The sequence below is a fragment of the Bos javanicus genome, chromosome 2 (genome assembly GCF_032452875.1).
Source record: "Bos javanicus breed banteng chromosome 2, ARS-OSU_banteng_1.0, whole genome shotgun sequence".
Lineage (NCBI taxonomy): Eukaryota > Metazoa > Chordata > Mammalia > Artiodactyla > Bovidae > Bos > Bos javanicus.
This window is the reverse complement of record NC_083869.1, coordinates 125,099,245-125,119,594: the sequence shown is the minus strand read 5'-3', so window position 1 is coordinate 125,119,594 and position 20,350 is coordinate 125,099,245. Positions and strand designations below refer to the sequence as shown.

Sequence of the window (20,350 nt, the reverse complement as noted above, 5' to 3'; positions counted from 1 at the left end):
ATCACAATAAACTGTGGAAAATTCTGAAAGAGATAGGAATACCAGACCACCTGATCTGCCTCTTGGGAAACCTGTATGCAGGTCAGGAAGCAACAGTTAAAACTGGACATGGAACAACAGACTGGTTCCAAATTGGGAAAGGAGTACGTCAAGGCTGTATACTGTCACCCTGCTTATTTAACTTATATGTAGAATACATTATGAGAAATTCTGGACTGGATGAAGCATAAGCTGGAATCAAGATTGCCAGGAGAAATATCAATAACCTCAGATATGCAGATGACACCATCCTTATGGCAGAAAGTGAAGAACTAAAAAGCCTCTTGATGAAAGTGAAAGAGGAGAGTGAAAAAGTTGGCTTAAAGCTCAACATTCAGAAAACTAAGATCATGGTATCCAGTCCCATCACTTCCTGGCAAATAGATGGAGAAACAATGGAAATACTGGCAGAGTTTATTTTCGGGGGCTCCAAAATCACTGCGGATAGTGACGACTGCAGCCATGAAATTAAAAGGCACTTGCTCCTTGGAAGAAAAGTTATGACCAACCTAGCAGCATATTAAAAAGCAGAGACATTACTTTGCCAACAAAGATCCATCTAGTCAAAGTTATGGTTTTTCCAGTAGTCATATATGGATGTGAGAGTTGGACTATAAAGAAAGCTGAGCACAGAAGAATTGATGCTTTTGAACTGTGGTGTTGGAGAAGTCTCTTGAGAGGCCCTTGGACAGCAAGGAGATCCACCCAGTCCATCCTAAAGGCAATCAGTCCTGAATATTCATTGGAAGGACTGATGCTGAAGCTGAAACTCCAATACTTTGGCCACCTGATGCGACGAGCTGACTCATTTGAAAAGACCCTGATGCTGGGAAAGATTGAAGGCAAGAGGAGAAGGGGACAAGAGAGGATGAGATGGTTGGATGACATCACTGACTCAATGGACATGAGTTTGAGTAAACTTCGGGAGTTGGTGATGGACAGGAAGGCCTGGCTTGCTGCAGTCCATGGTTGCAAAGAGTGGGGCACGATGGAGTGACTGAACTGAACTGAACTGAAATACTTTTCACTGTTCAACTCTTATAGCAATGATACACAGCTACAGTGCTGAGACACCCTGGAAGTTTCCAGATACCCAGTGTAGAGACCACATGTCCTAACTTACTTTTTCTTTAAGTATAACACCCAAGTTCATACTGATTTTGCTAATAAGCTAATAGTCTCAAATTAGTTCAATGTATGGTTCAAAAGTTTGGTCCTGTTCCCTTAGTCAGGCTTATGTAACTTTAAAAGAGCCAAAGCTTGAGTCTACATATAGCAAAATGACATGCAATTTAAAAAAACACTGTTTTAGTTCTACTTTCAAAGTTTATGTTGTTAAGGAGGATGTGGCTTTGTAAGCTGATAATTTAATGAGTGGCTAATGCATATATCCGGAGAAGGCAATGGCACCCCCCTCCAGTACTCTTGCCTGGAAAATCCCATGGATGGAGGAGCCTGGTGGGCTGCAGTCCATGGGGTTGCTAGAGTCGGACACGACTGAGCGACTTCACTTTCACTTCTCACTTTCATGCATTGGAGAAGGAAATGGCAACCCACTCCAGTGTTCTTGTCTGGAGAATCCCAGGGACGGGGGAGCCTGGTGGGCTACCATCTATGGGGTTGCACAGAGTCGGACACGACTGAAGCGACTTAGCAGCAGCAGCAGCAGCAGTACATATATCAAAGTTTAGATAATTCCTTACTCTTAGAGTGTGTTGATACCTTGAATGTAGTGTGCTCAGTCACTAAGTTGTGTCTAACTCTTTGACCCCATGGACTGTAGCCCACCAGACTCCTACGTCCATGGGACTCTCCTGTCAAGAATACTGGGGATCCATTATAACTTAGGTGTACTTTTGCATGAATTTTTAATGTTTTATAAGAAAGGGCTTTTTGTTGTTTGTTTTTTTAATGTAATTCAATATTTGTTTGAATTTTAGAGATGAGAACAACAGTGAAAAAAAGAATTGTCCTGAAGCCATTAAAAGCATAATTGTGTCTTGGGATGGACTTTTCCTATGATAGCATCTTCTTAGCACATTAAGTGCTGTATCTCATACAAGGTCAGTTCAGTTCAGTTCAGTTCAGTCGCTCAGTCGTGTCCGACTCTTTGCGACCCCATGAATCGCAGCTCGCCAGGCCTCCCTGTCCATCACCAACTCCCGGAGGTCACCCAAACTCATGTCCATCGAGTCGGTGATGCCATCCAGCCATCTCATCCTCTGTCGTCCCCTTCTCCTCCTGCCCCCAATCCCTCCCAGCATCAGAGTCTTTTCCAATGAGTCAACTCTTCGCATGAGGTGGCCAAAGTATTGGAGTTTCAGCTTCAACATCAGTCCTTCCGATGAACACCCAGGACTGATCTCCTTTAGAATGGACTGGTTGGATCTCCTTGCAGTCCAAGGGACTCTCAAGCGTCTTCTCCAACATCACAGTTCAAAAGCATCGATTCTTCAGCACTCAGCTTTCTTCACAGTCCAACTCTCACATCCATACATGACTACTGGAAAAACCAAAGCCTTGACTAGATGGACCTTTGTTGGCAAAGTAATGTCTCTGCTTTTGAATATGCTATCTAGGTTGGTCTTAACTTTCCTTCCAAGGAGTAAGCGCCTTTTAATTTCATGGCTGCAATCACCATCTGCAGTGATTTTGGAGCCCAAAAAAATAAATTCTGACACTGTTTCCACTGTTTCCCCATCTATTTCCGAGGAAGTGATGGGACCAGATGCCATGATCTTAGTTTTCTGAACGTTGAGCTTTAAGCCAACTTTTTCACTCTCCTCTTTCACTTTCATCAAGAGGCTTTTGAGTTCCTCTTCACTTTCTGCCATAAGGGTGGTGTCATCTGCATACCTGAGGTAAAAATGATGTAACTGGGAATATTATGTTAAATGAAAGAAAAGAACAATAACAGTAAAGATGCTGACATCAATAACATATATAATGGATGTGACTAAACTAGTTTCATGAAATTTGAGCATGTAAAAGAGCATTATATATAAAATAGTAAATTATTGCCCAGAATGATTATGTCAGTAACTAAAAGAATAAATTAACCTGAATCACTCTGTTGTACCCTTGAAACTAACACAACATTGTAAATCAATTATACTTCAATAAAAAATTAAATAATTTTTAAAAAGAATAAGTTAGGGCTTCCCTGGTGGTCCAGTGGTTAAGAATCCACCTGCCAAAGCAAAAGACACAAATTCAATTCCTGATCTGGGAATATCCCACATGCCTGGGGGTAATTAAGCCTATGTCCCAACTACTGAGACGGAGCTCTAGATCAGCAACAGTAGAAAACCCAGGAGCCGCAACAAAGATCCAGTGCAGCCAAAATTAAAAATAAATATTGTAAATAGGCATTTGACTCTAGCAGCCATTCTCACCAGGGGCTACTTTCCCTTCCAAAGACATGTGTCAATGTCTGGACACATCTTTGGTTGTCACAGGTGGCAGGAAGGGGGGCACTGGGGTACTGCTCGCATCTAGTGGGCAGAAGCCGGCAAGGCTGCCAACCAACCTACAAGGCACAGAGCAGTCCCTGCAACAAAAGTGTATTTGGCCCAACATGTTAACAGTGCTGAGGTTGAGAAACTCAGGCTTATGTCATCTTCATTCCAAAGAGTTTATATATTCAATCTGGCCTTAAAAAGCTTTTGAGGGAATTCCCTGTGGACCAGTGGACCCTGTGGACTCCTCCATCTCACTGTTCTGGCCTGGGTTCAGTTTCTGGTCAGGAAACTAAAACTCCCACAAACCGTGAAGCCCAAAAATAAAAAAATATCTTTGGGGAATCTTGTCATCAGGAAAATAAGGGATTGCTTATTCGAAGAGTGGCCTTATGTTTGGGTTTATAAGAGATTTTAAAGTTTCCTTCATCAAACAAATATTTTCAATGAATAAATTTACCTTAAACTTTAAATGATGATAGTTGATTGTAGATTGATCAATCAATCCAAAATCTGACCACCTGTCACCATCTGCACTTTCACGGCTCAGGTCCAAGCCACCATCATGTCTCACCCGGATGTGGCCCCTCACTGTTCTCCCTGCTTCCACGGTCACACCTCTTTCAGTCTGTTCTCAACACAGTAGTGCAGTTGAGCTTATTAAATGTCATCATCAGTCAGACCACATCATTCCTCTGCTCAAAACCCACCAGTGACTTCCACCTCACTAGAGTAAAAGTTGAAGTCCTGGACTTCCCTGGTGGTCCAGTGGTTAAGAATCCACCTGCCAACGCAGGGCACATGGGTTTGTTCCCTGGTCCAGGAAGATCCCACATGCCTCAGGGCAATTAAGCCCGTGTGCTGAAACTACTGAGCCTGTGTTCTAGGGCCTGCACGCTCTAACAAGAGAAAGAATTCAATGAGAAGCCTGTGCACTGCAACCAGAGAACCCACTCACAGCAACAAAGACCCAGTGCAGCCAAAAAATAAATAAATAAAATTATCTTTTTAAAAGCCCAAGTCCTTTAAAATGCCCCCAAGGGCATACAAGACCTGAACTCATCTCCAACTTCTCACCCCCCACCCCCAAGTCAGACCACTTTGCTGATCTCCAGCAGCACACCAGGCATGCACCTGCCTCAGCTTTTTCACCTGCTGTTCTCTCGGCCTAGAATTCTCCTCCCCAGGCACCCAGAGTTCAGGTCTTTACTCAAATGCCACCTCCTCAGTAAGGCTTCCCCAGTTACTTAAACAAATTGCAGCCATTCGCTGACATGCCTAGGCCCTCCTACCTTGCTTTATTTTTCTCCACAGCACTTATCACATTTAACACATCGTATATTTCACTTGTTTACTTCGTATATTTTACTCGTTTACTTATCTATGTCCCCAACTAGGTTGTAAGTTCCTTGAGAGCAGGGATTTGTTTGTTGATTACAGTACTGTATCCAATTACCTGGAACACTGCCTGGCACATTGCAGGTGCTCCTTGATTAAGTTTATTGAATGAATGAATAAGGTTAAAAAGACGATGTGACTTATCCAAAGCAACATAGCTGGTAGATGGAACAGGAATTAGAGTCCAGATACATTAAACTCTATATACCCTAAACCCTAGTTCAGTCCTGCACGGCTCCTTTTTAAAATAATTTTATTGATTGATTTATTCATTGTTGACTGTGCCGAGCCTCCACTGCTGCTCGGGTGTTTCTCTAGTTGTGGCAAGCAGGGACTGCTCTCTAGTTGAGGTGCGTGGGTTTCTCACTGCAGTGGCTTCTCTTGTTATGCAGCACAGACTCTAGGCATGCGGGCTTCAGTAGTTGCGGCAGGTGGGATCTAGAGCACAGGCTCAGTAGTTGTGGCATACAGGCTTAGCTGGTCCACGGCATCTTCCTGCACCAGGGATCAAATGCGTGTCTCCCTCATTGGCAGGCAGATTCTTTACCACTGAGTCACAAGGGAAGCCCTGCACACCTGTTACAAAGGCTCTGGTGACTTCATTCTGCTCTCTCAAGCTATCCTTCACTCAGAGTGACGTGGACACTTTCTTTCTGGGAACAATCCTTTTCTCACCCATTGGTGGAGGATGTGTGAGGAAGAGCATCAGAGAAAAGAGCATGGGTTCTCGAATCAAAGACACTTGAGTTCAAAACTTTGACTGCCACCACGTCTCTGTTTGAATTTGGAAAAGCCAACTTACCTCTTCAAACTTGTTTCAGAATCTGCAAACTGGGAATAGCATAAGTACTTCACTCTGTTGTGACGAATACATGACCAAAAAAAAGTTATGAAGATTGAAAAAGAAAAGCAAATCATTTTCACATGCAATATGATTTATAGAAAAATTAAAGCTATTTCATGGGAAAATTATTAGAATCAATAAAAGACCTCAGTGAGATTTCTGGATATAAAATCAATAATAAAAATCATTTATGTTCCAGAGTTTCTCTGATGATCCAGTGGTTAGGACTCAGTGCTTTCACTGCTGTGGCCAGGGTTCAGTTCCTGGTCAGAAAACGTGGATTCTGCAACCCATGAAGTGTGGCCAAAAAGAAAAAAAAAATCAATCATGTTCCTATAAACAAGCAATAAACAGAAAATGTCATTTTTTAAGACCCAATTTATGATACCAAGAAAACTATGTTGGCCTAAGATGTATTGAGTCTTAATGGAGGAAACTATAAAATTATTGAAAAATAGCTAAATGAGAACTAGATGCTGAAAAAATCAAAAAGAAAATCAAAATATACCTAGAAACAAATGACAATGAAAACACAACTCAAAACCTATGGGATGCAATAAAAGCAGTACTAAGAGGAAAGTTGATACAAGCCTACCTCAAGAAACAAGAGAGACATCAAATAAATGGCATAACCTTACACTTAAAGCAACTAGAAAAAGAAGAACAAAAAACCCCACAAATAGAAGGAAATAAATCATAAAAATCAGAGCAAAAATAAATGAAAAAGAAATCAAGAAGAATTAGATGAATGGGTAAATGCAAAATATTCATTCATGGAATCATCACTATCATAAAGATGTAAGTTCTTCCCAGTTAAATCAATAAGCTCAGTGCCAGTTCAATCAAAATCCAAATAGATATTAATTAACTATATGCTAGGAGTACTTTCACAATGTATATATATCAAATCATTATGATGTACATCTTAAATATCTTACAATTACATTTGTCAATCATACCTCAATAAAGCTGGGGTAAAAATAACATGTAAAGCACTCCAAAAAAAAAAAAAAATCCCAATAGAGTTGTGCAAGGAACTTTACAAGCTGATCCTAAAATTCCTAAAATTCCAGATGCAAAAGCAAAGGGCCAAGACTAGCCAACAAAAGTTTGATGCACACAAGAACATAGACACATGATAGAATTTCTGCTATCTCATGTTGTTGTTGTTTTCAGTTGCTAAGTCACGTCTGACTCTTTGCAACCCCATGGACTGTGGCATGCCAGGCTTCTCTGTCCATCACTATCTCTCTGAGTTTACTCAAACTTATGTCCATTGAGTCAGTGATGCCATCCAACCATCTCATCCTTTGTTGCCATCTTCTCCTCTTGCCCTCAATTTTTCTCAGCATCACGGTCTTTTCCAACGAGTCAGTTCTTCACATCAGGTGGCTGAAGTACTGGAGCTTCAGCTTCAGCATCGGTCCTTCCAATGAATATTCAGGACTGATTTCCTTTAGGATGGACTGGTTTGATCTTCTTGCAGTCCAAGGGACTCTCAAGAGTCTTCTCTACCACCAGAGTTCAAAAGCATCAATTCTTCAGCGCTCAGCCTTCTTTATGGTCCAACTCTCACATCCATACATGACTACTGAAAAACCATAGCTTTGACTATATGGACCTTTGTCGGCATAGTGACGTCTTTGCCTTTTAAAACACTGTCTAGGTTTGACATAGCTATTCTTCCAAGGAGCAAGCATCTCTTAACAAGTCTTAGTATAATGTTATAGTAGTAAGACAGGGTAGTATTAACAAAGGGACAAGCAGATAGACAAAAGGAATAAAATAGACATACTGGAAAGAGAGATCACAAAAAGAGATCATAAACATGGAAATTTGATATATATGACAAAGTTGCCATTACAGATCAGTAGAGTAGATACTCGGAGAAGGCAATGGCACCCCACTCCAGTACTCTTGCCTGGAAAATCCCATAGACGGAGGAGCCTGGTGGGCTGTATAGTCCATGTGGTCGTGAAGAGTCGGACACGACTGAGTGACTTCACTTTCACTTTTCACTTTCATGCATTGGAGAAGGAAATGGCAACCCACTCCAGTGTTCTTGCCTGGAGAATCCCAGGGACGGGGGAGCCTGGTGGGCTGCCATCTATGGGGTCGCACAGAGTCCGACACAACTGAAGCGACTTAGCAGCAGCAGCAGCAGAGTAGATACTTGTGAAAATCATTGGCTATCCATTAGGGGGAAAATACAACAAAATTAGATTCCTACTTCACACCATATCCAGAATTAAACTTCTATTGACATAAAGAACTAGCTATGATGATAAAAAAAACTTTGTATAGAGGAAAATATCTTTATGAGCTAAGGGTCAGGGAAATTTTACAGATTCGATCATTAGTCAAGGAGTTAAGATCCCACATGCCTCACAGCCAAAAAGCCAGAGCATAAACAGAAACAATATTGTAATAAATTCAATAAAGACTTTAAAAACTACCCACATCAAAAAAGTCTTTAAAAAAAGAAAAAAGACATTGAAATTATTAATATTATAACAAAGAAAAATTGGATAAATGTGATCATCTAAAGTTAAAAACTGCATACTTCAAAGGATACTATAAAAGTAGTAAAGAAAAAAAAAAAGTAGTAAAGAAATAAGTCACAGACCAGGAGAAGATATTTATATCATATGTATCAAAGGATTTTCAGGCATAATATGATAGTAATTCCTAAAAACCAGTAACTTAAAGAAAAGCCCTTAAAATGGGTAAAGAAAGAAGTAGGCAGTTTACAAAAGAAAAAGCCTGAAGGCTAACAAACATAAAAATATGGTCAAAAGATATGGTCAAAATATGGTCAAAAATATGGTTTCAGAAAAATCAGGAGTTCAAGTTTAAACAAACCTACTATGTTGGAAAAAATGAAAGTCTGCCAATTCCAAGTACCGAGGAGGATGTAGAACAGTGGAAACCCTCATTACACTGATAAAAAGAAATGACAAATGGTGCCACCATTTTGGAAATTAATTTCATACTAAAGTTTAATGTGCACGTTCTTCTTAGGTTCACACTGGAGATATTAATATTTGTATGTTTCTCAATGTAATCCTGTACATCAGTGTAATCCTATACATATGTTAAAATGAACAGAGCTACATGTAATAACCTGGATAATAAACATAATACTAAACTAAAACAGCGAGCTGCAGAAGGATGTATATAACATGATACTGTTTCCTAAGACTTTAAACATTATTATTATTGGTGGGCACAATACAGATGCATCAATAGATAAAGACAGATTCAGGTTATGATTATGCCTGGGGAGAGAGGGAGGGAGCAGGGTTAGTAAGGATACACAGAAGGCTTCTATTATATCTTCAATATTCTAGTTAACTCAGCAGTAGGTGCACAGGATTTTGTAATATGTATTTATAAATATACCCAAGCCTGGGATTTGCAGAGATAATTTGGAGAAAGAGAAGTCAAGAAAGTGGTTGGTGGTGGTTCAGTGGTTAAGAATCCACTTGCCAATGCAGGGGACATAAGTTCGATCCCTGGTCCTGGAAGACCTCATACGTCAAGAAGCAACCAAGCCCGTAGGCCATAACTACTGAGCCTGTGCTCCAGAGGCCAACATCTTCAGCAATAGAAGCCACCAAAATGAGATGGTCCCAGTTCCCACCACTAAAGAGGGTCCACTCAGCAACGAAGACCCAGCGCAGCCAAAATAATTAATTAAAAGAAAAAAAGAAAGTGCCACATTGTATATCAAGATTTACAATAAAGTTATAGTAATTAAAATAGGATGGGGAATTCCCTGGTGATCCAGTGGTTAGGACTTGGAGATTTCATTGCCATGAGCCTGGATTTAATACTCCCTCATAGCTCAGTTGGTAAAGAATCCCCCTGCAATGCAGGAGACCTAGGTTCTATCTCTGGGTTGGGAAGATCCCCTGGAGAAGGGAAAGGCTACCTACTCCAGTATTCTGCCCTGAAGAATTCCATGGACTGTATAGTCCATGGGGTCGCAAAGAGTCAGTCACGATTGAGCGACTTTCACTTTCAGGGAATTAAGATCTGTCAAGTTAGCCCCGCAAGCGGTACTGCCAAAAAAAAAAAAAAAAAAAAAAGGACAAGGTTAGACAAATAGTGCAAATGGGCAGAATAGAGAAAGAATCACTGGAGGAGGGGGATGACTACAAAACCCGAGACCTCAGAGCCTGTAAGTCACTGGGGCGGCAGACTCATTCACCGTCCCGGGGATGGCAGCCCTGATGCTCAGCCATCCTGAAACCTCCATGACTCCTCATCACAGCCTCAGTTTCTCTCTCTGACTCTCTCACTTACTCACCTTCCCTCAAACTTTGGGAGGTTGAATCCCATCTCTGCCTCTTAACATGGTCCCCTGAGCCTCTTCATCTATGAATCAGGAATGACACCTTCAACCTCATCGTGGAATTAAGTTTGGACCTAATTCCTGGACCGTGCCTGGCCGCGGGTCCCGACTCTCCTCACTCCTCTTCCTCGTCTCCTCTCTCTCTCTCTCTCTCCCTCCTTTGGTCAGGGCTGAGTCCCACGGGCTCCCCATCTCCAGCCTGGGCACAACTTGGACAGCAGTGAGAAGTGCTCCCCTTCCCCTTGCTTGTAAGAGGGATCACCTCATCCTGCACTGGATCCTGAAAGGAAGCCTCAGGGGTGGGGCAGGGCCCCCAGGGGTGAGATACGGGGAGAAGATTCAGGCCCAGGGGACTCAAGGGAGCGGGTCTCCCTGACAATTTAGGGCAAGAGAGGACTTAGGCTGGAAGGAGCCCTCCGTTTTCCAGCCCCCACTGCTCACCCTGCTAGACTGCCCCGTTAAAAGAGAGGCTGGGAATTTCCTGGCGATCCCGTGGTTAGGCACTTTCACTGCTGAGGACCCGGTTTCAATCCCTGTTTGGGGAAGAGAATGAAATCGGGTGTTCTGAGAACAAGGATAAGAGGGAATCATTTCACTGTGCGTTCTTTCTTTCATATCTACTGAACTTTTAACTGGCTCCTTTGTGACCTCTTTATAAAAACTTTTTTTTTTAATAAATAAAAAAGAGATGGAGTCTGATGTCAGAGTTGAAGTGTTAGTGGCTCAGTCATCTCTGCCTTTTCACAACCCCATGAACTGTAGCCCGCCAGACTCCTCTGTCCATGGAATTCTCCAGGCAAGAATACTGGAGTGGGTAGCCATTCCTTTCTCCAAAAGTGAAACTGTTAGTTACTCAGACTTGCTGCAAAGTTGCTTCAGTCGTGTCTGAGTCTGTGCGACCCCATAGATGGAAGCCCACCAGGCTCCCCGGTCCTTGGGATTCTCCAGGCAAGAATACTGGAGTGGGTTGCCATTTCCTTCTCCAATGCATGAAAGTGAAAAGTGAAAGGGAAGTCGCTCAGTCGTGTCCGACTCTTAGCGACCCCATGGACTACAGCCTACCAGGCTCCTCCATCCATGGGATTTTCCAGGCAAGAGTACTGGAGTGGGGTGACATTGCCTTCTCCGAAGACTTAACTAGATCTAAATTCCATTGCTGCCTGCTAGCTGTGGCATATCAGGCAAGTTTCTTAACCTCTCTGAACATCTGTGGAAACATAGCTACAAAATGAGGGTTATAGCCCTTTTGGCTCTCTGAGCGGCACCATGGCGGTCGGCAAGAACAAGCGCCTTACGAAAGGAGGCAAAAAGGGAGCCAAGAAGAAAGTGGTTGACCCATTTTCTAAAAAAGATTGGTATGATGTGAAAGCACCAGCTATGTTCAACATAAGGAATATTGGGAAAACATTGGCCACCAGAACTCAAGGAACCAAAATCGCATCCGATGGCCTCAAAGGTCGTGTTTTTGAAGTGAGTCTTGCTGATCTGCAGAATGATGAAGTAGCATTTAGAAAATTCAAGCTAATTACTGAGGATGTTCAGGGCAAAAACTGCCTGACTAATTTTCATGGTATGGATCTTACCCGTGACAAAATGTGCTCCATGGTCAAAAGATGGCAGACCATGATTGAAGCTCACATTGATGTCAAGACTACCGATGGTTACTTGCTTCGTCTATTCTGTGTGGGTTTTACTAAAAAGCGCAACAATCAGATTCGGAAGACCTCTTACGCCCAGTACCAGCAGGTGCGCCAGATCCGCAAGAAGATGATGGAAATCATGACCCGAGAGGTGCAGACAAATGACTTGAAAGAGGTGGTCAATAAATTGATTCCAGATAGCATTGGAAAATACATAGAAAAGGCTTGCCAATCTATTTATCCACTCCATGGATGTCTTCGTTAGAAAAGTAAAAATGCTGAAGAAGCCCAAATTTGAATTGGGAAAACTCATGGAGCTACATGGTGAAGGTAGTAGTTCTGGAAAAGCTACCGGGGATGAGACAGGTGCTAACGTTGAACGAGATGATGGATACGAGCCACCAGTCCAAGAATCGGTTTAAAATGCAGACTCTTAATGGTGACAAATAAAAGATCTTATTTGTGGTAGAAAAAAAATGAGGGTTATAATACAGTATCTATCTACTTCATAAAGGTGGTGGTAGTTTAGTTGCTAAGTCTTGTCCGACTCTTGTGACCCCACGGACCATAGCCTGCCAGGCTCCTCTCTCCATGGGATTTTCCAGGCAAGAATACTGGAGGGGGTTGCCATTTCCTTCTCCAGGGGATCTGCCAGACCCAGAAATCGAACCCAGGTCTCCTGCATTGCAGGCAGATTCTTTACCGATGGAGCTATGAGGGAAACATTGTATTACTTCATAAAGGTATCACATAATCAAATAAGATAGTACTCAGGAAAGCAGTGAGCTTGGTGTCTGACCCCCAGTAGGCATGTGATAAATGTTAGCTAGATATTTAATATCAGCTTGTGCAGAGTCCCAGGATCATCAGGAAGCAGCACTCAGACAGCCAGGAGAAGCGTCCCCCCAGCCCATCATGCTCCATGATGTGGCCAGGACCCCCAGCTCTGCTCCTGGCTGCCCCCTCCCTGCCCCTGCGCACAAGCAGAGCCCAAGGTTGGAGGCGAGAAGTAGGGATAGCATTACTGACTGGGCCCCAGCCCCCGCCTTAGCTGAGCAGTGCCACCAAGGATCTCGGGGCCCTGTTTGGGGGTGTGAGGAGCTTCTAGGATATGTGCGTGTGATTGCACTGATCTCTATATATGTGTGCATGTGTCTATGTGGAGTAGGTTAGTTTGCTGTGAGTGAGGAGTGGAGGGTCTTTCATGTCTGGGCTTCTTATGTCCTGCAAGGGTTCATGTGTTGTGTGAAAGTAAAAGTGTTAGTGGCTCAGTCGTGTCTGACTCTTTGCGACCCCATGGACTGCAGCCCGCCAGGCTCCTCTGTCCACGTGGATTCTTCAGGCAAGAATATTGGAGTGAGTTGCCATGCCCTCCTCCAGGGGATCTTCCCGATCCAGGGATCAAACCCAGGTCTTCTGCATTGTAGGCAGATTCTTTCCCATCTGAGCCACCAGGGAAGCCCTCATGTTATGAGTCGGTGCTATTGTACACGTTGTGTGTCTGTAAGGATGTATTTCGTTCTGTGGGATATACATCCCATGAGGGACTGTTGTGTCAACTGTGACAGCATGTGTGTTGTGTGTCATGAGGAGTCACCGGTTGAGTCAGCAGATGCTAAGGGTCTGTCGTATGATGTGTATTTGTGAAGGGGCGTGGATGGTGTCTGTGTGGGATGACGCTGTGTTTTCTATCAAGTGTGTGAGGAAATGCCATGTCTGTTGGTGACTGTGTGTGATAAATGTCTGTGAGGAGTGAAAGGATGTGATCTCTGTCTGTGAGTCATAAGGGTGTTGGGTGTCCATGAGGGGGTGCTGAGGGGAGGGAAATTCGACGTAACCCAGCTCCGCAGGGCCCTCCAGAGCCTGACCAGCCTCAAGGATCCTGAGGAGCAGCCAGACAAAGCAGCCAAACCTGACCCTCTCACCCAGACCACTAGCCTCTTACCTGAGAAACTGCAGGGACAGTGGTCCAGGAGGTGACAAAGAGGCTGAGGGGGCGGTGGGAGCCACCGTCCTGCGGGCTTCTCAGAGGACTCAGGAAACGGGGCCGGGAACTGGGAGGAGGCAGAAGGCAGGCCCAGACCCAGGTGCGTGACTCACTTTACGCTCCAATCCCCAGTGAGCAGCGGTGGATAAAGGATTGGGGAAGGCCTGGCTGCAGGCACTACCGGGTGGGCACAAGGCCAGGATGCCAGGTCCTTGGGTGGGGCCCCAACTCTAAGGTTACCAGAAATACACACATCCTGCAGGCAGCCTTTCTCTGCCTCTGCACATCAGCTCAGCCAACAACACTGGACTGGTCCATCCGGTGCAGAACTGCTCTGGGAGGAAGGGCTAGGCCTGGGCTGGCAGAGGAGGAAGGAACTGGGTCCCCTGTCTCAGGGGAAGATGGGCCCTGACAAAGGTCCCAACCCTGTCTCAGGAGCCCAGGCTTCAGTGGGTGCAGTCTCGACTCCAGTGACCCCCAGGATGCTAGAAAAGGCCCAAAGCTGCTATCTGAAGATACCCCCATCTGAGGGGATGCACAGCCAGTCTTGCCCACAGGAAGCCACCGTCCAGTGGGTGTGGCAACCTGCCCTCAAGTGCTCCCAGCCAAGGAGGAGACAGCCTGCCCTCAGGGATGCCGTTTGTTAGGAAAGAGGAAATTCTTCTTCCTGAAGCCAGCTCCTTGTAAGAGAAGACACATGTCTGCCCTCATGAGCCCCCAGTTTGAGGGAAAAGAGAGATCCTTGCTCTGTGGAGTGTCTACTCTGACCATGGCAAAACACCACAGTTCTGTCAAAGCCTAGGACTCTGCCTGGGCTCCAACTTTGCACATTCTGTGCTGAGAGTTACTCTTTATCTCCACCTTCACCCCCCGCCCCCCCAAACTGACCTTCTGAAATATCTGATGGGACTTAGCAGGAAGCAAAGCTGTCAGGCCACAGAGGAAAGCAAAACTGGGCGGTGGCATTCTCAAATACTAACTCTATGAATCTATGAAACTAAGGTTTGACTGCTGCCTCTGGCCTTCAGCTGGAGCCTGCTTAGAACCTCAGTTTCCTGGGTCAGTAACAGTCACACATACTCCCTCCATTATCCTGACACAGCGCGTGGCACATAATAGGAACTCAGTAAGTGAACCTGTCCCCTGAGAAATCTGTATGCGGGTCAAGAAGCAGCACTTAGAACTGGACATGGAACAGCGACTGGTTCAAAACTAGGAGAGGATTACATCAAGGCTGTATATTGTCACCATGCTTATTTAACTTCTATGCATCATGGGAAATACCAGGCTGGATGAATCACAGGCTGGAATCAAGATTGCCAAGACAAATATCAACAACCTCAGATATGTGGATGATACCCCTCCTCTCGAAGAAAGTGAAGAGGAACTAAAGAACCTCTTGCTGAGGGTGGGTGAAAGAGAGTGAAAAAGCTAGCTTAAAACTCAATATTAAAAAAAACAAAGATCATGGCATCCTATCCCATCACTTCATGGCAAAGAGAAGGGGAAAAAGTGGGAGCAGTGACAGATTTTCTTTTCTTGGGCTCCCAAATCACTGCATACCCTGTCTGCAGCCATGAAATTACGACACTTGCTCTTTGGAAGAAAAGCTATGACTAACCTAGACAGCATTTTAAAAAGCAAAGACATCACTTTGCCGACAAAGGTCCGTATATTCAAAGCTATGGTTTTTTCCAGTAGTCATGTACAGATGTGAGAGTTGGATCATAAAGAAGGCTGAACGCCGAAGAATTGATGCTTTCAAACTGTGGTGCTGGAGAAGACTCTTGAGAGTCCCTTGGACAGGAAGAAGATCAAACCAGTCAATCCTAAAGGAAATCAACTTTGAATATTCATTAGAAGGACTGATGCTGAAGCTGAAGCTCCAATATTTTGGCCACCTGATGCAAAGAGCCGATTCATTGGAAAAGACCCTGATTGATGCTGGGAAGGATTGAAGGCAAAAGGAGAAGGAGGTGGCAGAGGATGAGATGATTAGATAACATCACCGACTCAATGGACATGAGTTTGAGCAAACTCCAGGAGATAGTAGAGCACAGAGGAGACTGGAATGCCGCAGTCCATGGGTTCGAAAAGAGTCGGACACAACTTAGTGACTGAACAACAACAAGTGACAACCACTTTATTTACCCAAGTTCCTGCCTGGTGTTGCTAATTGGAAGTCAAATCCATGCTCCGTATCAGACTCAATTGGAGAAATTGTTAAAAATGAAAAGCAGTTTTTAACTGTTGAAAAAAAAGAAAAGCAGTTTCTCAGATTCCACTTCAAGAGTGTTTCTGAATCAGCAGTGCTGGTTAGGGGACCCAGAAATGCATTTTTTTTTTATTAGAGTGAGGAGGGACGAGGACTACTTTATTATTATTATTTTATCTTGGCTATGCTGGGCCTTCATGGTGGCCTGCAGACTTCTAATTTCAGAGCACGGGTTAGAGCTTAGGCTCAGGGGCTTAGTTCCTCCACGGCATGTGGGATCTTAGTTTCTGGACCCAGGATCAAAACCGTGTACCCTTCATTGGGAGGCAGATTCTTAACCACTGGACCCACTAGGGAAATCAGGGAAATGAATTTTTAATAAGCACCCAGGTGATTCCAAGGTAGGAAGGTGGTTGCAGAGCAGGCTTGGAGGGAGGCTGGAGGAAGCCAGGGCAAGGAGAGGCTGATTACCTAAAGGCTTTTTCTAGCTAGCTTCACTTGCTCTAAGCCAGAGGTGTAAGGCGAAGATTTTTACATCTCTGGCGGAACTCCAAGCTCTCTCCACCCCGCCTACCTCCCAGTGGACTCTCTGTCGCTGCCTGAGTTTCCAATGCTGGCTGGATTAACCCAGAAGCTTGTTAAAGATCCAGTTGTCTGTTTCCTCCACCCTGAGTCCTGAATCCGAATCTTCAGGGAAACCAGAGAATGCTTTTTAACAAGTTTCCCAGGCGACCTCCACCCTCTTCTTTTCCACCCAATTCCTGGAGCAGGAACCACCCTCCAGGAGGAGGGTTTGGGGAGAATACCCTGCACCCCGCTGTGCCAGGCACTGGATTCTCTGATCTCCTTCGCCCTCAGGGCAGCAGATTTAAGAGCTGAGGAAGCTGACGCTCAGAGAAGCTTCAAGGCTCCAGTCTGCCTGACGCCAAACACAGGCCTGTTGCCTGCAAGGTTTGTCTCCTCCATTTGCAAGGTCTGTTCTCCAATAAACAGAATCTCAATAAACGGAATCTCATTTGAGTTCATGGAACAGGGACGCAGAAGGTATTTTTAGCCTCATTTTACAGAAGAGGAAGCTAAAACCTAGAGAAGCTAAATGACTGGCCAGGATTACAAAGCCAGTGAGGGAAAAAGCAAGGTGACCCTGAGCCCCTTCTGAGCTCTTTCCTCCACACTCAGGGCTAGATGTTCCCACTATCCCCAAACCCATTGGTGAGAAACGCCAGTGACCTCCTGCAAGGGGAGAGATGAGGTGGATGTGCTAGGGTGAGGAGTCACTGAGGTTCCACCCAGGGCAGGCCCAGACCCATCCACACACACACACACACACACACACACACACACACACATACACTCTCTCACACCCACACAAACGCACACTCTCACACACACACACACACACACACACACGCACACTCTCACATACACTTCCACACACACACTCCCACTCTCACATACACACACACTCTCACACACACACTCTCACATACTCTCACACATACACACTCTCACACACATACACACCCCCACACTCACACACACTCTCACATACACACACTCACACACACACTCACACACTCTCTCACACACACACACACTCTCACACACACACACTCTCACACACACACACTCTCTCTCTCCAACCTGGAGTCTGTGAGAGGGGCCAAAATGTGGTGCCCATCTGTGACAGCCCCAGACAGCCTCGAAGAGTCCACAGCCGTGGGGTTGCGGTGGGGGACTTTGAGGGGGGTTTTGAGTGTCCAGACTGATGCTTTCAGTGGTTACTCCTCACTTTGTATGTATTTTTTGGCTCCGCCGGGTCTTCATTGCTGTGCACGGACCTTCTTTAGTTGTGGCAACTGGGGGCTACTCTTTGTTGCGATACACAGGCTTCTCATCACGGTGGCCTCTCTTGCTGCAGGACAGGGGCTCTAGAGCACTCGGGCTTCAGTAACTGCCTCTTGCAGGCTCCAGAGCACGGACTCAGTAGTTGGGACACACAGGCTTAGTTACCTGCAACAGGTGGGATCTTCCTGGATCAGGGATGGAAACTGCGTCCTCTGCATTGGCAGCAGGATTCTTTGCAACTGGACCACCAGGGAAGTCTGACACCTAGTTTTATTTATTTATTTTTTATTTATTTTAACCAGCTATCCCTCTTACTCATTTATTATTTTTTTTACTTTACAATATTGTATTGGTATTGCCATACATTGACATGAATCTGCCATGGGTGTACATGTGTTCCCCATCCTGAACCCCCCTCCCTCCTCCCTCCCAGTGCACCAGCCCCGAGCACTGTCTCATGCATCGAACCTAGACTGGCGATTCGTTTCACATGTGATAATTTACATGTTTCAATGCCATTCTCCCATATCATCCCACCCTCTCCTTCTCCCACAGAGTCCAAAAAGACTGTTCTATACATCTGTGTCTCTTTTGCTGTCTCGCATACAGGGTTATCATTACCATCTTTCTAAATTCCATATATATGTGTTAGTATACTGTATTGGTGTTTTTCTTTCTGGCTTACTTCACTCTGTATAATAGGCTCCAGTTTCATCCACCTCATTAGAACTGATTCAAATGTATTCTTTTTGATGGCTGAGTAATATTCCATTGCTACACCTCGTTTTAAAGCGATGGTTCTCACTTGACATGTGATGAAGCTGAGGTCTAAATGCCTGGGTGTGACCCCTAACTGGCTCAGTGCAGGGTGGCCCACAGGCAGCAAGCACTGAGCTGCAGGCTGGGAGATGGGCAGTGCTGGGATCACCTCTGTTATTCACAGCAAACTGCAGGAAGAAAAGTGGTTCATCTAGCCTCCCATTCTTTCTGGACCCTGGCGTGCCTCCAGCCAGCCTTTCCTGCCCAAGGAGCCCCTTCCACTATTCACGGATGAAGGGGCTGGACCAGTTGCTACGGCCATGCCTGGCCTGAGTAACATAGCTGGTTTAGTGCCTAACGCACCTCTCTCTCAGGAAAAGTCATCGTTGAAAAGATTGCTCTGAGCAGGGTTATGGGAATGGGCTGGGACCACTGCTGACCTCCCAAGTGGGTCTGTGGCTACCCTGTGCCAGAAGGGAAATGGAAAGGCGTTAGTCCATCTGGGAAAAGAGGATGTCGTGGCTGAAACCCAAATTTCTGACTTTCTGATCTCTCTAGTCTCACCTCGCCCCACTTCTCTGCTCCAGGCATGACAAAAGGGTGTTCAGTTCCATGAATTTTCTACACTCTTCCCTCCAGGGCTTTGCACACACCGTTCCCTCTGATGGAAACATCTTCCCCTCAAGTCCCGTCCTAAACCAGTCAATCTGCCTTTCTTCCTTTCTTGCCAACAAGACTTTACTGGAAATAGTAGGTATCCAGTCCCAAGGGCACGCCCTGATCTATGGGCTGCCCATTCTCCTTTGCTGTTTTCCCAGATTTACAGTTAGAGGTGGCCACACTGCGCTTTTGGGCCAATGGCGCCTTCGGGGAGTTCTGCTTGCTGGAATGACTCCTGCTCGGCAGCAGGTGTGTGTGCTGCCACCACCACCTGAGGCGCTGCAGCTGTAAGGTGATGAGTCCTTCTGAGAGGAGAGAGGCGAGGCCAAGGAAGAGCCAGGTTCCTCGGTGGCACTGCTGAGGTCATGTACAACCCCGGAGACAGCCCGCCGCCAGACTTCTGTGAGAAGATAGGCCCCATTTGTGTCCAACTTCAAAAAGGTCACTTCCTCCAGGAAGCACTCCCAACTACTTAGAACAGGATCAAAGGGCCCCTCCTCGGAGGGTGGATGCACACGAACCTTTCATGCCGGTTCACCACCCACACGCTCCAGGAAGATGAGGTCAGTGCCAAGGGCCCATGGCGTTCACGTTTTACTCCTAAGCCAGCATATTTGTTGGGTTCACAAGCATACCTGGAGCTGATCACTGACACAGCCTCCTTGGGGACAAAGACAGGGCCTGGTCCTCACGAGCTTACAAAAGCCAGCTGAACTGTGACCACCACACAACCTCCAGGGAAGCGGTGGGCAAGTACACACCCATCCTGGAGTGAGGTGGGGGCGCTCAAGCTAGGGGGCAATACGGATGTTCCCAGCGCAGGGGGGGCAGCATTGCCTCAGATGGGTCACTCCGCAGGGTGACTAAAGTTTCCTCTCTGCACCCCACCCAGCCACCCTGGTGGTCTCGTCACCTGCAGTTTGGGCTCAGCTGCACTTAGAAGGACAGTAAGACGCCCAAGCTTCTGTCCCCTCCCACAGAGAAGCAAGTCACAAGTTGGAGGATCTCTTGACACTACCAGACATCACACCTCGGCGATTACTGGACTCTTTACTGCACAACTTTGTCAAAGTCTAGCTTCAAGTCGCCCAGTTTCTATCTTCACATTTCAGGTGTCAGCTTTCTTTCTCCTTTGTCCCTCCCAA

At 45.5% G+C, this 20,350-nt stretch overlaps 1 pseudogene; it reads left to right on the top strand.

Annotated features, from left to right (window-relative positions):
• Positions 1-11,326: 11,326 nt before the first annotated feature.
• On the top strand, positions 11,327-12,213 carry LOC133232152 (small ribosomal subunit protein eS1-like; annotated as a pseudogene).
• Positions 12,214-20,350: the final 8,137 nt, after the last annotated feature.